The 13,064-nt window shown below is 34.6% G+C and overlaps 1 protein-coding gene across 5 annotated transcripts in view; it reads right to left on the reverse strand.

The window, feature by feature from the left end:
- The window catches only part of GIGYF2 (GRB10 interacting GYF protein 2), a 123,698-nt gene that overhangs the window by 48,106 nt on the left and 62,528 nt on the right, over nt 1-13,064 (reverse strand). The gene's annotated exons all lie outside the window — the stretch shown is intronic.

Below are 13,064 nucleotides of genomic sequence, written 5' to 3' on the forward strand. Positions count from 1 at the left end.
TCAGAATGTTATGCATATTGTGTTATACCCTTGCTGTTTGCATGAACTGTGCATCTTGGCAATCCTTCCTTAACAAGCACATAGGTGTTCTTTTTAAGTCATATAATATTTTTAATTATATGTTATAACTTAATTTCATCAACTTCTACTGGTGATTCTGCCCAAACAAGATAACTGTAAATGTCCAAAACAGATTGTAAACACAAAAGTAGAGACCATGAGCTATATATAATATTTCATTTATTCTAGCACCTAGTACATTACAAGACATACAATAAATTGCTTTTGAACAGAATTCAAAGCCAAGCTATGACTAACCTGATGCAATTCAAGACCTACATTAGGGATAAAAGACAATACTAAATAAACTAAATTGGTACTTTCAAAAGACAAGACAATTCTAAATTGTGCAAACAAATTCTTAGCACCATCCCACGAGCGCTAACATATATAATTCACAACAGATTACATAAAATCTGAAATTCAGTTGAAAATCCAGAACATAGCCCTAACTGGTTTGGCTCAGTGGATAGAGCGTTGGCCTGTGGACTGAAGGTTCCCAGGTTCAATTCCGGTCAAGGGCATGTACCTTGGTTGCAGACACATCCTCTGTAGGGGGTGTGCAGGAGGCAGCTCATGGATGTTTCTCTCTCATGGATGTTTCTAACTCTCTATCCCTCTCCCTTCCTCTCTATAAAAAAATCAATAAAATATATTTAAAAAAAAGAAAATCCAGAACATACACAGATGTCCTCAGTTTATAACCTTAAGAGTTATATATTCTCTCAGTGACAACCTCAATTCTTTTCATTGAACCATATTAAAAGCGGGGGGGAGAGGGAAGTACTGTACAGTGGCCTCTGAAAATGAAGAAATTTCATTTTTGGTCATCCTCTTATAGTGCATTCAGATTAAGATTCAACATCCTATTTGCCCAAATGGTTGTTAGGTTCTATCAGATATTATTCTTAAAGAATTAAGATTATTTTAAAGGATAAAATAACTTGGAATGGGTGTACAATTATTTGCTAGGCAAAACATTACCAACTGAGCCACCCAGCCAGAGCTTGTGTATATATGTGTTCTTCTTTTTTTTTTAACTATTTCTTCTCCAAAATAGCTGTAAAATGATATGCTAATGTGGCTCAAATAGGAATTTTTCATATTTACTGACTTTATTTCCTTTTATGTGAATTGTTTGTTTGCACTTTTTTCTAAACTAACAGCTTCTTTACCTCTGTAACTGTCAAGTCCTACATATACTTTTCATATTAGTATCTAGGAATAAGAAAAATATAAAGACAGAATAGGTAAAAAAAAAAAAAAGTAGGGAAACGACAGGACGAAAAAAATATAGCTTTTCTACTTACTATAAACTATCTTGTAATTCTCAACCTGTAGGGAAACCTGTATCACATAAAGTTTAATGGTTATTTATGCCATTTCTTGTACCAAAATGGATTTGAGGGGGAAATTTTAAAGCACACTACAAAAAAAAAAAAAAAAAAGGAGATCTGGGAATCACTAGACCTGATTTTATTTTTACTTTTTTTTAATCAGAGAGGGAGAGAGAGAGAGAGAAACATCAATGATGAGAGAATCATTGATCAGCTGCCTCCTGCACGCCCCCCACTGGGGATCGAGCCCGCAACCTGGGCATGTGTCCTTGACCAGAATTGAACCCGGGACCTTTCAGTCCGCAGGCCGATGCTCTACCCACTGAGCCAAACCGGCTAGGGCTAGACCTGTTTTTAAATTCTGACTCTAATTCTGATCTCTATACCTTGAGTAAAGAAGACCCAACTCCTAATTTGAAAGAGGGTCTGTATGTACAAGTGTCTCAGTGAAACCACCTGATTTTACTAGTACATAAACATTAGCCTAATCTAGTTAGAAAAATTCATAACAAAGGAATTCAGATTTTGTTACAGAGTGCCTGTTTCCACAAAATAACTCCTAAAAACTGTATTACACTTTTTTGGTATATCAAATATTACATAAGGACTAACAGCAATAGAAAGATCTATGTGACAACTTTTCTGGTAAACAAAAGAAAGCCAGAATAATATAATTCTGACATGCCAAACCAATCCCATATGTAAGTGCAAGGTAGGTGGATTTCCACCTTCAGGGATCACTGTCATTTTCAAAAGAGAAGGGTGAAAAAGATTCAAGAACTTTTAAATGGACTCCACTTATCTCTTCCCCCTATCTTTTTTAAAAAACTTATTATTGAAGAATAACATTCTTATCAAAAAGTACACACATCATAAATGTACAACTGAAAGGGTTTTCAAAAAGCAAATATATCCACATAACTGCCAACTAAGATTTTTAAAAAGCAAAAGAATATCAGGAACTCTCAAAAGTCTTCATCTCCTCCCAATCATCCCAGTTAGTTCTTCCCAAATTATGCACTAGCTTGATTTCTATACCCCAAAATTAATTTTGCCTGTCTTTAAACATTTTATAAAAATAGAATATTCGTTAATGTCTAGCTTCTTTCATTGGACATTAAGAGAGATTCATCCACAATGCTACAGACAACAGAAGCTTTTTAAAATTAAAAAGCTGTAAAGGATCTCACTGTATAAACAGACCATAATATATTACTCTTCTGTACTGCTGATTTGGGTTGTTTCTAGTTTTTTTGCTATTATGAATTGTGCTGTTATGAACATTCATGGATATAAAATTTGATGAGCATATGTTTGCATTCTGTTGGTATTTACCTAGTAGTGAAATTGCCGTGTCATAGGTATATTCAACTTCAGTAAGTAGTACCAAATATTTTCCCAGAGAAATAGTACTACTTTACCATTTTTTGTGTGTTTTACTTAAACCTCCATAAACATTAATATGAGTACCTTCTCTGTGGACAAACACAACTGAAGATACAGGACTGAAAATAAAGAAGAGACTTAGACATAGCACCTAGCCTCCAGGTCTACAGTCCAAGAACACACAGTAAATAAATGACTTGATACATTACAGTTTACAAAATACACTGATGTGTCTTATATGATCCTTATAAGTAAACACAAGAGTTTAAGTCAAACATTGTCATCTCTATTATTCCTAAAAGAAAAGAATACCTGTAGGGAGTTTCCCAAAGTCACATAGCTGAGTAGTGACCAAATCAGAAATAGAACATAGGTGTCAAACTCCTAATCCAGGGTTTACTCACAAATTAAACCCATCAGAAGCAGCCAGAAATTCTAGAAAAACTAAAGTAGGAAGAGAAATATCTTGGATCTAAATCTAATAAACTCTAAAAGGGCAATAAACACGCCATTCATGGAACATCGTGGGGACAGACAACATCTCTAAAAGGGGGAAGATGGAACTAAACTTATTAAATGTTCTAGCAGAAATAATATATACCTCTGAAAAAATATTAAGACCAACTTATTCAATGTAAAAACTTCACTCTAGAAATTATTTTGAAAGGAAAAATAATTTCAACCACCATCTAATAAAATATACTTTCCAGTCCGGCCGGTGTGGCTCAGCAGTTGAGCGTCAACCCAGAAACCAAGAGGCCACCGGTTCGATTCCCAGTCAGGACACATGCCCGGGTTTGCAGGCTCGGTACCCAGTAGGGGACATGCAAGAGGCAGTTGATCGACGATATTTTCTCTCTCATTGGTATTTCTCTCTCTCTAACTTCTTTCATTGGATATTAAGAGAGATTCCTTCTCCCTTCCTATCTCACTAAAAATCAATAAAAACATATTTTAAGAAATTAAAATATACTTTCCAATTACTGCTAATACAACTAAAAATTACACTGTACACAAAAATTGACCTAAAACATTAAAATAAATCCTTTATACCCTAAATGATTACAACAGACTTGTACTTGTATAAATCTGGGTGGAGAGTGGAGGTGTCAGAGAGAACATCTGTATAATTTGAGTTAAAAAAATAAATATATTTGTACAAGGGTGGACAAAAGTAGGGATGGAAAAAGACATGCAGGTTATGATTATTACAACAGCTTTATTAACTCTGTTTGTGTACTCACAATGATAAACCTATTTTTGCCCATCCCTGTATATTACTGATATAACTTTAAATTAAGGATAAATATTAAAGTCATTAATGGGCAACTTATAAGATAATATCTAAAGTTCCTTTCATGTCTAAAGTATTCTAGGATTCCATAGTGACCAGGGCTAAAATGAGTGAGGGGCACCAACATGGCCTTTCTTAGCATTTAAAATCAAAGTCTTCCTCCTTTTATAACATCAGCATTATGACAAAATTGAGTAACCGAATATTTTAGTTGGCTTCTTTTTAAAATCTTAACAGATTAATTTTTAAACAAGGTGATTTTAAAGTAAATGCAATTGAATAATTTGAAAATTAATGCCTGAACCAAGTATTTCTAAGTTAGAGTCAGTAAATGAGCTCGGGGCTATGAATCCTTGAACAGAAAGCACATATGCGCTAGCACGTTTTTTCTTTTTTCAGGGAAAAGGGTCTAAGGTTTTTGAGTCACAAGGGTATCTATGACTTCGAAAAAAGGTAAACACAAATTTAAAATGTATATTTTTTGTTACATAACAAACACAACCATTTTTGTGAGCAAACTATATTGTGTAATACATGTTTGTTCTTACATCACAGTAATTCAAGATGTATAAAAGGTGCTAAAATACAAAGGTACTTCATTTCTAAATAGTTTCCCCAATGGCAATGAATACTCGTTTCTGTCTTAAAGTATTCTCAACAGGATTCTTCTAAAAATAAAATAAAATTAAAACACACTATTGGTTTTAGTCTGGTCTAATTGAGTGGACTTTCTAAGGAGAAAGAGCAGTAAAAGGGCACCTGTGTGCATGTTTGACACACAGCCAAACATGGTGTTTATGGAAAACTTCAGATGGAGCAAGGAGGCTCTCAGCCAACAAAATCTACAGCTGTGAGACTTGGAACTTACAAGTGCCCAAACTCCAAAAGCAAAAGTGGAATTATGGGACAGACTTTGAAGCTTGTTTATGTGCAAATTTTTCTAGCAAGTAACTTTGTATTCCTCTATTCAGATATATATTCTCTGATCAACACTAAAAATATTTTCTAATGCTAGATAAACAGTGAAAGGGAATCCCACTCAGGTGTTAGTATCTACTTTTTTCCCCTCACAATTACTTATAAACAAAACTCATGGTGGCTAGAATGGATATAAATTCTATATCCAGAGGTTTGCAACTTTTTTCCCATCCTAACCCCCGAAAGGAAACAATCTGCTTCACTGGTTAACATGAGTCCTGGAAACACAGCAGCTCCTGGCTGGAAGGAAGAAACAGGAGGGGCGGCAGCATTATCAGAATCTCTTTGAAAAGGCATCTCATGTGGTTTGAATATGTTCCATATCCCTAAAATCTTCTTGCTTAGTCCCCTGCTGGTGTACACGCAGACACTGCCTAAAATATCTGGGAAAGACAATCAGAAGGTGAGCTCGAATGCAGAACTGGAAAGACAAGAGGCACCTGTTAAAGAAAGCTAAGTGCACTATGTAAGAAAGAACATTGGAGCCAGGGCTAAAGTTTTGAAGTTGGGAAATTATTTGCACACAGGCAGGACACTGCACTCCACTAAAGGTTTTGTTGTTTTCAAGTACAAGGTGGCACAGTTTGTGATTATACACTGAATTACTTCTGCCAAAATGGAAAAAAAAAAAAAAAATCCAACACCTTCAGGGACAGAGAACTGAATTTAATAAAGAATAACCGCCGAAACCAGTTTGGCTCGGTGGATGGAGCATCGGCCTGCGGACTGAGGGGTCCCGGGTTCGGTTTCGGTCAAGGGCATGTGCCTTGGTTGTGAGCACATTCCGGTGGGGGTTGTGCGGGAGGCAGCTGGTCGATGTTTCTCTATCGTCGATGTTTCTAGCTCTCTATCCCTCTCTCTTCCTCTCTGTGAAAAATCAATAAAATATATAAAAAAAAAAAAAAAGACTAACCTACCTGGTCTTGGCACCTTACTTAATCATTAAAATTTTGAATAAAAAAAATAAATGAACAGATATCTAGCATTTATGTTCATTCACAGATGTTTCAGAGCTATCTCCAATCAAAATCACTAATTCTGTTTAGATGGGAGGGCCCTGTGTATTAGAATGAAACTGGCATATCATCTGTTCCAAAATCAGTTTCATCTCAGCTAATCTGGCAACTCAACCAGAAATGAATTTAACTGCTCAGGCTATTATAATGGGAGTGCTGTGCTCCTGAGTAGAACTCCAAAGCTGATCTACATTATCCATACAGTTAACAATTAGGAATCACCGTGTATAGACCATAGCAAACTTTCAAATTATAAAAATCCAAAAACTAGTACACTTTTTCACTTGAGACAGTTCTTGATGATCATTTTGCCAAATCATTTTTGCCTCAATACAGGGGTGGGAAAAGTAGGTGTATATTTGTGAGTATACACAAGTTCGTTCTTGTGTTATTATTAATTGTTGTATCATTCTCCAAATAAACAACTGTAAACCTACTTTTGCTCACCCCTTTATTATGGAAAGAGGCTTCTAAGTTTGGTAAAATCCTTAACTATCTTGCTTGCTATAATGTCTATTCAAGACACATGGCAGATTACACTCCAATACTTCTGCTTTTTGAAAGGCAATGTTACACTGTATTTACTGTGGCTTACCTCACCCCCCCCCCCAAAAAAAAAAAAAAAAACCACCATTAACTGGAAATTGATATACAGTATAATTCCTACCAGCACAGGCAGGAAACCAACATCACATCACAAGTCATTCCTTTATGCTTTTACCTTCTCTAGTTCTGAAGGTCATAAGTTTCCAATGCTGTGTCTGAACTTGTATTGAAATGTTTGGCATTAATAAAACAAAGAAGGAATTAATATATTTTTTTAGTTGTGAGGAGCGAGAAAGGAATCTACAAAGGCGGATTTCACTTTCTAAGTAGCATTATATTGGTCTACATTATTAATTTTCCCAGCAGGCCTTCCATGATTTTACTTTGAATAATCGCAGCCTTTGTTTCTAAGATCCTCTTACATGTGACATTTGATCAAAGTTTTAAAATCAGCAGCTAATGGAGGTGGAGAAAAGTATTGCTCAGTAAGGTATTATATTATACAAAGCCATCCCACAGCTTATTTTAAGGTTTAAATCTCACAGATGTTTCCAGTTAAACATTATATAGATGTTAAATTAAATTTTCTGAACTCTGAATACTATGATTTGCATGTCATCATATTTCTCAGGGAAACATCTCCTAAACATCACTAAAGCATGCCTTAAGACAACTTTTCAGTTTTTTCACACAGATGTGTTTTTTAAAGATAAGTACAATGTACCAAAAAAGTTTATTCTTATTCAAGGTCTCTGTACATAGCCTTAAAAAAAAAAAAGTCTGCCTCCTTGCCACACCCAAAAAAGTTTTCAGGTAACTAAATTACCTTTATTACTAGTTCTAGAGTTAGTGACAGCCATTCTGATGAGATGGTATATGAAAACTGGTAAAAATAAATTCATTAGTTCATACCTAAAAGTCCCTATCCAAGGATATCTTCCCCAAAGAAATGGAGAGGAAAAATGATTAGTAAAGGAAATACCTCACACTTCAACATGCTATATAAGGAAAGACGTCTGCAAGGAAATCTTGCAGGGAATTTTATCCCTTTGAACTTTTAAATAAATTCTTAAGTAAGATTATGCAAACTTACTAAAAACTGGTCCAGATTAGAGGGAAAAAATGCACCCCTTCTCCAAGTCAGTTCTGGAGGCTTTAACCAGAGTTGTTAAGGTTTGTGTTGAGTAAAGAAAGACCTCCTAATAAACCAGCATTCTTTTCCACATGATCAGAACTAATTGGCCCCCCTGCAGACTAAGTGACCAATCACATCAGCTTCAGCTGAAACCAACCCCCACGACATTATAAACAGAGGAATGTGAACTGTAAACCCAGTCCAAGAAGAGAATCTACAAACTAACTTGTAAATTACCTCATCAAAAAGGCTGACTTTAAGTTTCCTCAAGACCTACCTGTGCATATAGTCTGACCCAGCAAAAAACTGGTGAGTACATGAAATAATATTCATTCTTATTTCTTTCTTTAAAGGGGAACAGAGAAAGAAAATCTGGCAAATAGGGACAGAACTAGATATTGCCAAGAGTTTTAAAACATACATTAAGGTTATTTATTCTTTTTCCTTAAATTTTTGAAATGGAATAATGGATCCTACTGAAAGCATTACTGTAAATTTTCTTAATTGTTTTATTAAATGTGTAATAATTCTCCATTATAATATAGAAATGAGTAGAAGAGGAAAAACCCTAGAAATTTTTTTAGCAACTTTTAACAAAATGTATCTTTTTCTTTTGAAAGGGATTAAAGAACCCCAAATGAGCATATAAAAACAAATGACAAAAAGAAAAACTTTGTTTTTAACTTTTCAATCCATGTTTTAAAAGCATGGATTACTGGAAGTAGATGTTTCTGCAAATAAGAATTTAAAAGACTCTCAGAGCTTATATAATAGAGTTAGAACTCACACTGTTTGCCCTAATTATGGAGGGACAGGAAAGACAATTTTAAGACTCCCTATAAGGTCTTAAAGTGTTTATACCAGATGTGAACAAACACATAGTAATACTGTAATCATTTAACATTTGTTGTTATAGCCTGCATCTACACTGTTTAACAGGAACTATACTACTATATTACAACATGTTAATAAAAGACAGTTATTAAAGCTACAATCTAATGAGTAGAATAAATCCATTATTTTGATGACCAATGAAGCAGCCAAACTATCATTTATATAAAGTACTGTTTTTTCCACCAAAGAGTTTATAAGTGGGCAAAAATTTTATAGCCCACAGACAGCAATACAAGCAAACCTTCCCAATCTTCAATTCTACTGTCTACTGGGATCAAGAATACAAACCAAGATAAATATAATTAAAACAAACAAACAAATTCATAGATATAGAGAACAAACTGATGGTTTCCAGGAGGGAAGCATGTGGGGGAAATGGGCAAAAAAGGTGAAGAGATTAAGAAGTACAAACTGCCAATTACAAAATTAGTCATGGGGATATAATACGCAGCATAGGGAATATACTGTAGTCAATAATACTGTAATAATGATGTATGGTGGGTGACAGATGGTTACTAACCTTATTGTGATCATCACTTTGTAAGGTATATAAATGTCTAATCACTATGTTGTATACCTAAAGCTAATATAATATTGTATGTCAACTATAATTTAAAAATAAAATTTTAAAAACACATTTGTGTGCCTATAGGGATATGAAAATTACTTGGAATAGCATAAACATAACATCTATCCATCAGACACGAATAGAGAAAACCTATCAGCTGAGGGAAATGGTAATAAATTTACAAACATGTAGGTTTTTAAGTATCATGTTATTTAATACCCTCTTCTCTTTCCCTTTTTAATATAAAGAAGCCTGGCCAAGGGAATTGGGTGGCTTTCCCACACTGACACAGCTATGTAATCAACACAGCCAGAAACTGGCCAGCTAGATTCCCCACCTTGTCTTCCTTGTACTACATTTAGTGAATACATGAGTCCAAAGAATGGAGTCATACAGGGTAATCTGTTAGGCAGGAATGAAAATCTTACTTCTCTCAACTATTCCACTCCGCAACACGATCTGAACAAGATCTAGCAAGATTGCTTTGCTGCTTTGATATTAGCTTTTTGACTTTCCTGTCCAAAGGTTTTTCAATGTATGTATAGTTATTTAGCTGCAAGAGAGAAAAAATAAAATTATAAAAGCCTAGAGCAGGGGCAGGAAACTTTTCTGCCAAGGGCCATTTGGATATTTATAACATCATTCGTGGGCCATACAAAATTATCAACTTAAAAATTAGCCTGCTTTATTTGGTCAAACATTTAATTAACTCACCCCTAATGCCTTGGCAGGACCAGACCAAATGACTTCGCAGGGCTTACATGGCCCACAGACTGGGTGTTCCCCACCACTGGCCTAGAGCATGAGTGCCATAAGTAACAATCCTGAAAAGGCCCAAATGAGAATAATTGTTAGCTATAGTATGTATAGAAAGGCTATCTCCCAGGTAATGCATTTTAGAACTTAACAAAGCAGGTTGAAAATCAAAAAGAACTGCTTGGCCTGCATGGCTTAGTGGTTGAGCATCGACCTATGAACTAGGAAGTCTTGGTTCAATTCCCAGTCAGGGCACATGCCCATGTTGTGGGCTTGATCCTCAGTGTAGGGTGTGCAGGAGGCAACTGATCAATGATTCTCTCTCATCATTGATGTTTCTATTCCTCTCTCCCTCTCCCTTCCTCTCTGAATTAAAAAAAAAGTAAAAATTTTTTTAAGAAAATCAAGAAGAATCATGTAGATTTCTCCCTACCCAGAAATTAACTGTGAAACAAAAAGCAATCAGTGGTTCCCAAAGTGGAATAAGCACTAGTGTAAAGTCCCGTGATGGGCATTTTCACACAGGCAGGAAGTAAGAAACAGTAAAGGACAATGCCATGGATGATACAGAACCATGCAGTGGTTCTGACATTCTTCAAGTGTCAAAATGTCTTTCATAAAATTATAATATATTTTTAAAATTATTTTCTCATCTGGCAAAATACAAATTTGGCAATGCCATATAAAAACTCTCCTCTCCACGTTTTGCTTTAATTCTACTAGTCTGCAGAACCCTAGACTGACTATGTAGTAATTCTGATTGTACTAATATACAAATCTTGCAATGTGTCTTCCTTAAATGAAAATATATTTTTTGCCTGCAAATCATAGGTCTGAACCTAAGCAAACATTACTGAAAAACAAATATTCTGTAGTGGCTCAAAATTTGTCAAATAAAACATTGTGTTTCTTTATGAAGGCTAACCAGGGCCAAAGAGGCAATATAGCACTAACTCTGAACTATGGACTTGGTATGGGATTCACCATTACTTACTACCGTGGTGATCTTAGGAAACTCACTGTGCCTTAGTTTCATTATCTGTAAAATGAGCATACTAATGGTACTTTTACTGTGAAAGTCAAAAACATTATTAATTACGGTAAAGCAAATAATACTTATTTGGTCAAACATTTAATTAACTCACCCCTAATGCCTTGGCAGGACCAGACCAAATGACTTCGCAGGGCTTACATGGCCCACAGACTGGGCATTCCCCACCCAGAGAAGTTACTCTGGCCAGGGATTGGCTATTGGATTCATATAAGTTAATACATGTGAAGTGTTTGGTATGATTCCGGGCACACAACAAACCATATATATTAGCTAATATTATTAATCATTACTGTCAAAGATCATGTAAAAAGTTAACAATGGTTTAAAATAGATAGCTGAGACAGTTAAGGGGACAAAAAGAGCATCTACTAAAGATACTAAAACATCTGCTGTCAGACTTTTTGTGAATGTAATACCAATTAACTTAGGAAAGACTTTTATTTCACCAAACTTTCTAAATAGAGATCTTCTTGTAGTTAAAAAAGAAAAAAAAAAATTAACCAGCTGTGAAATTAGACAGATTTGGTTAATAATTCAAATAATCCAAGGCCCCCATCTGCCTGTGTACATTTCTTTTATCAGCCTGCTCCTTGGTGACTTCACCTGAAAAATGGGATAATAATGTCTATTTTGCTCAGATACCAAAGAATTAGAGATAATGCAATACAAAAGCCTGTAGCAGAGTGCCTATTTACGGTTGTTGTATTATTTCCAAAAAGGCAGAGAGCGGGTCTCCTAAAACATTTAAAGAATCTAGCAAAATGAGTCATTAAATAGCTGTGGCAAGGAAAAAATATATACTAAGTAAAATGATAATAACAACTTGTTGAGAATAAAAAATTATAAAACATTAATGCCCTAAGTTTTTTAAAAGTTTATAATATGAAACTGAAATGGCTATCTAATCTAAATAAGTTTATCAATCATTTTAGTGTTTCATCAGTAACTAAAATCTGGAAAAAATACAAGAGACTGACTTTAATATCACCAATAAACGATAAATTAGCCTCAAGACAAAAGAGAAAGTATATACCCAGCTGGGCAATGTTCAATTCCAACAACACAGGATAGGAAGGATCCAGTAAACCTAAGCAACAAGCTAAGTCTAGTAGTATATATGCCTCTAGTCCACTTAAGCAGCACTGTCCTTCAAAAGATAGGAATGACAGTGCCTTGCAATTCTTCCAAGGGCATCTACTTCTAAAGGAAAAAGCAAAGAAAGAAGTCAAATATAATACCTACTACTGAACTATAGCAAAGAAGAGAGGAGTATTCAAGGAGCAAAGCAGCATTTCCCATTCAGTTCCTGGTAGCCTCTACACAAGTCTCAAGATGCAAAGATGGTCACATAGAAAACACACAGTGTATTTCTACTCACCACACAGAGAAAAGAGTAACCACTCATAAATACTGTTTACAGCTAAAAACTAACTATATTATCTTTTTAAAATTGCCATTTGATGTACTAATGATTATTTTAGTTCATTAAACTTGAAGCTTTATTTACTTTCAAAATTAATATTATCTAGGAATCTCTACCTAGAATTCCCTATTTTGGCAAGAAAATAATTCTCTACCCTATGATCTAATCAGCATTGAGAATATTTTAAGAGGGCATCAATTAATCAGCCAGGAAAGAAGAGTCCATGAAGATGGCCGCAAAGTGGCAAAAACAAATAAAACTTTAAATAACTAACTAATAAGCATATATTAGAACTATGACTTTAAAAGTTAAAAGTTTAGTCTTGTCCTAGCACTAAGTTTGGTGTCAACACATTTGTAGACAGTTTAACTTCTAAATGATTTCTATTATTTACACTTCTAAATGATTTCTATTTATTTTCACAGAGAAACATATATATTTAACATTTCTTATAATTATGAGTTTTCCATAATTATAAATCATTAAATAATTATGTAAAGTTTTTATTTACACATAATGTTTAGTCAAGTTAATAAATACTCAATGTCTGGACTTGTGCAAGAAAGACAGATACAGGGGTGTCAATAAGCCATGAACCATAATCCTAACCTTCAGAA

Source organism: Eptesicus fuscus, chromosome 11 (genome assembly GCF_027574615.1).
Source record: "Eptesicus fuscus isolate TK198812 chromosome 11, DD_ASM_mEF_20220401, whole genome shotgun sequence".
Taxonomy (NCBI): Eukaryota; Metazoa; Chordata; class Mammalia; order Chiroptera; family Vespertilionidae; genus Eptesicus; species Eptesicus fuscus.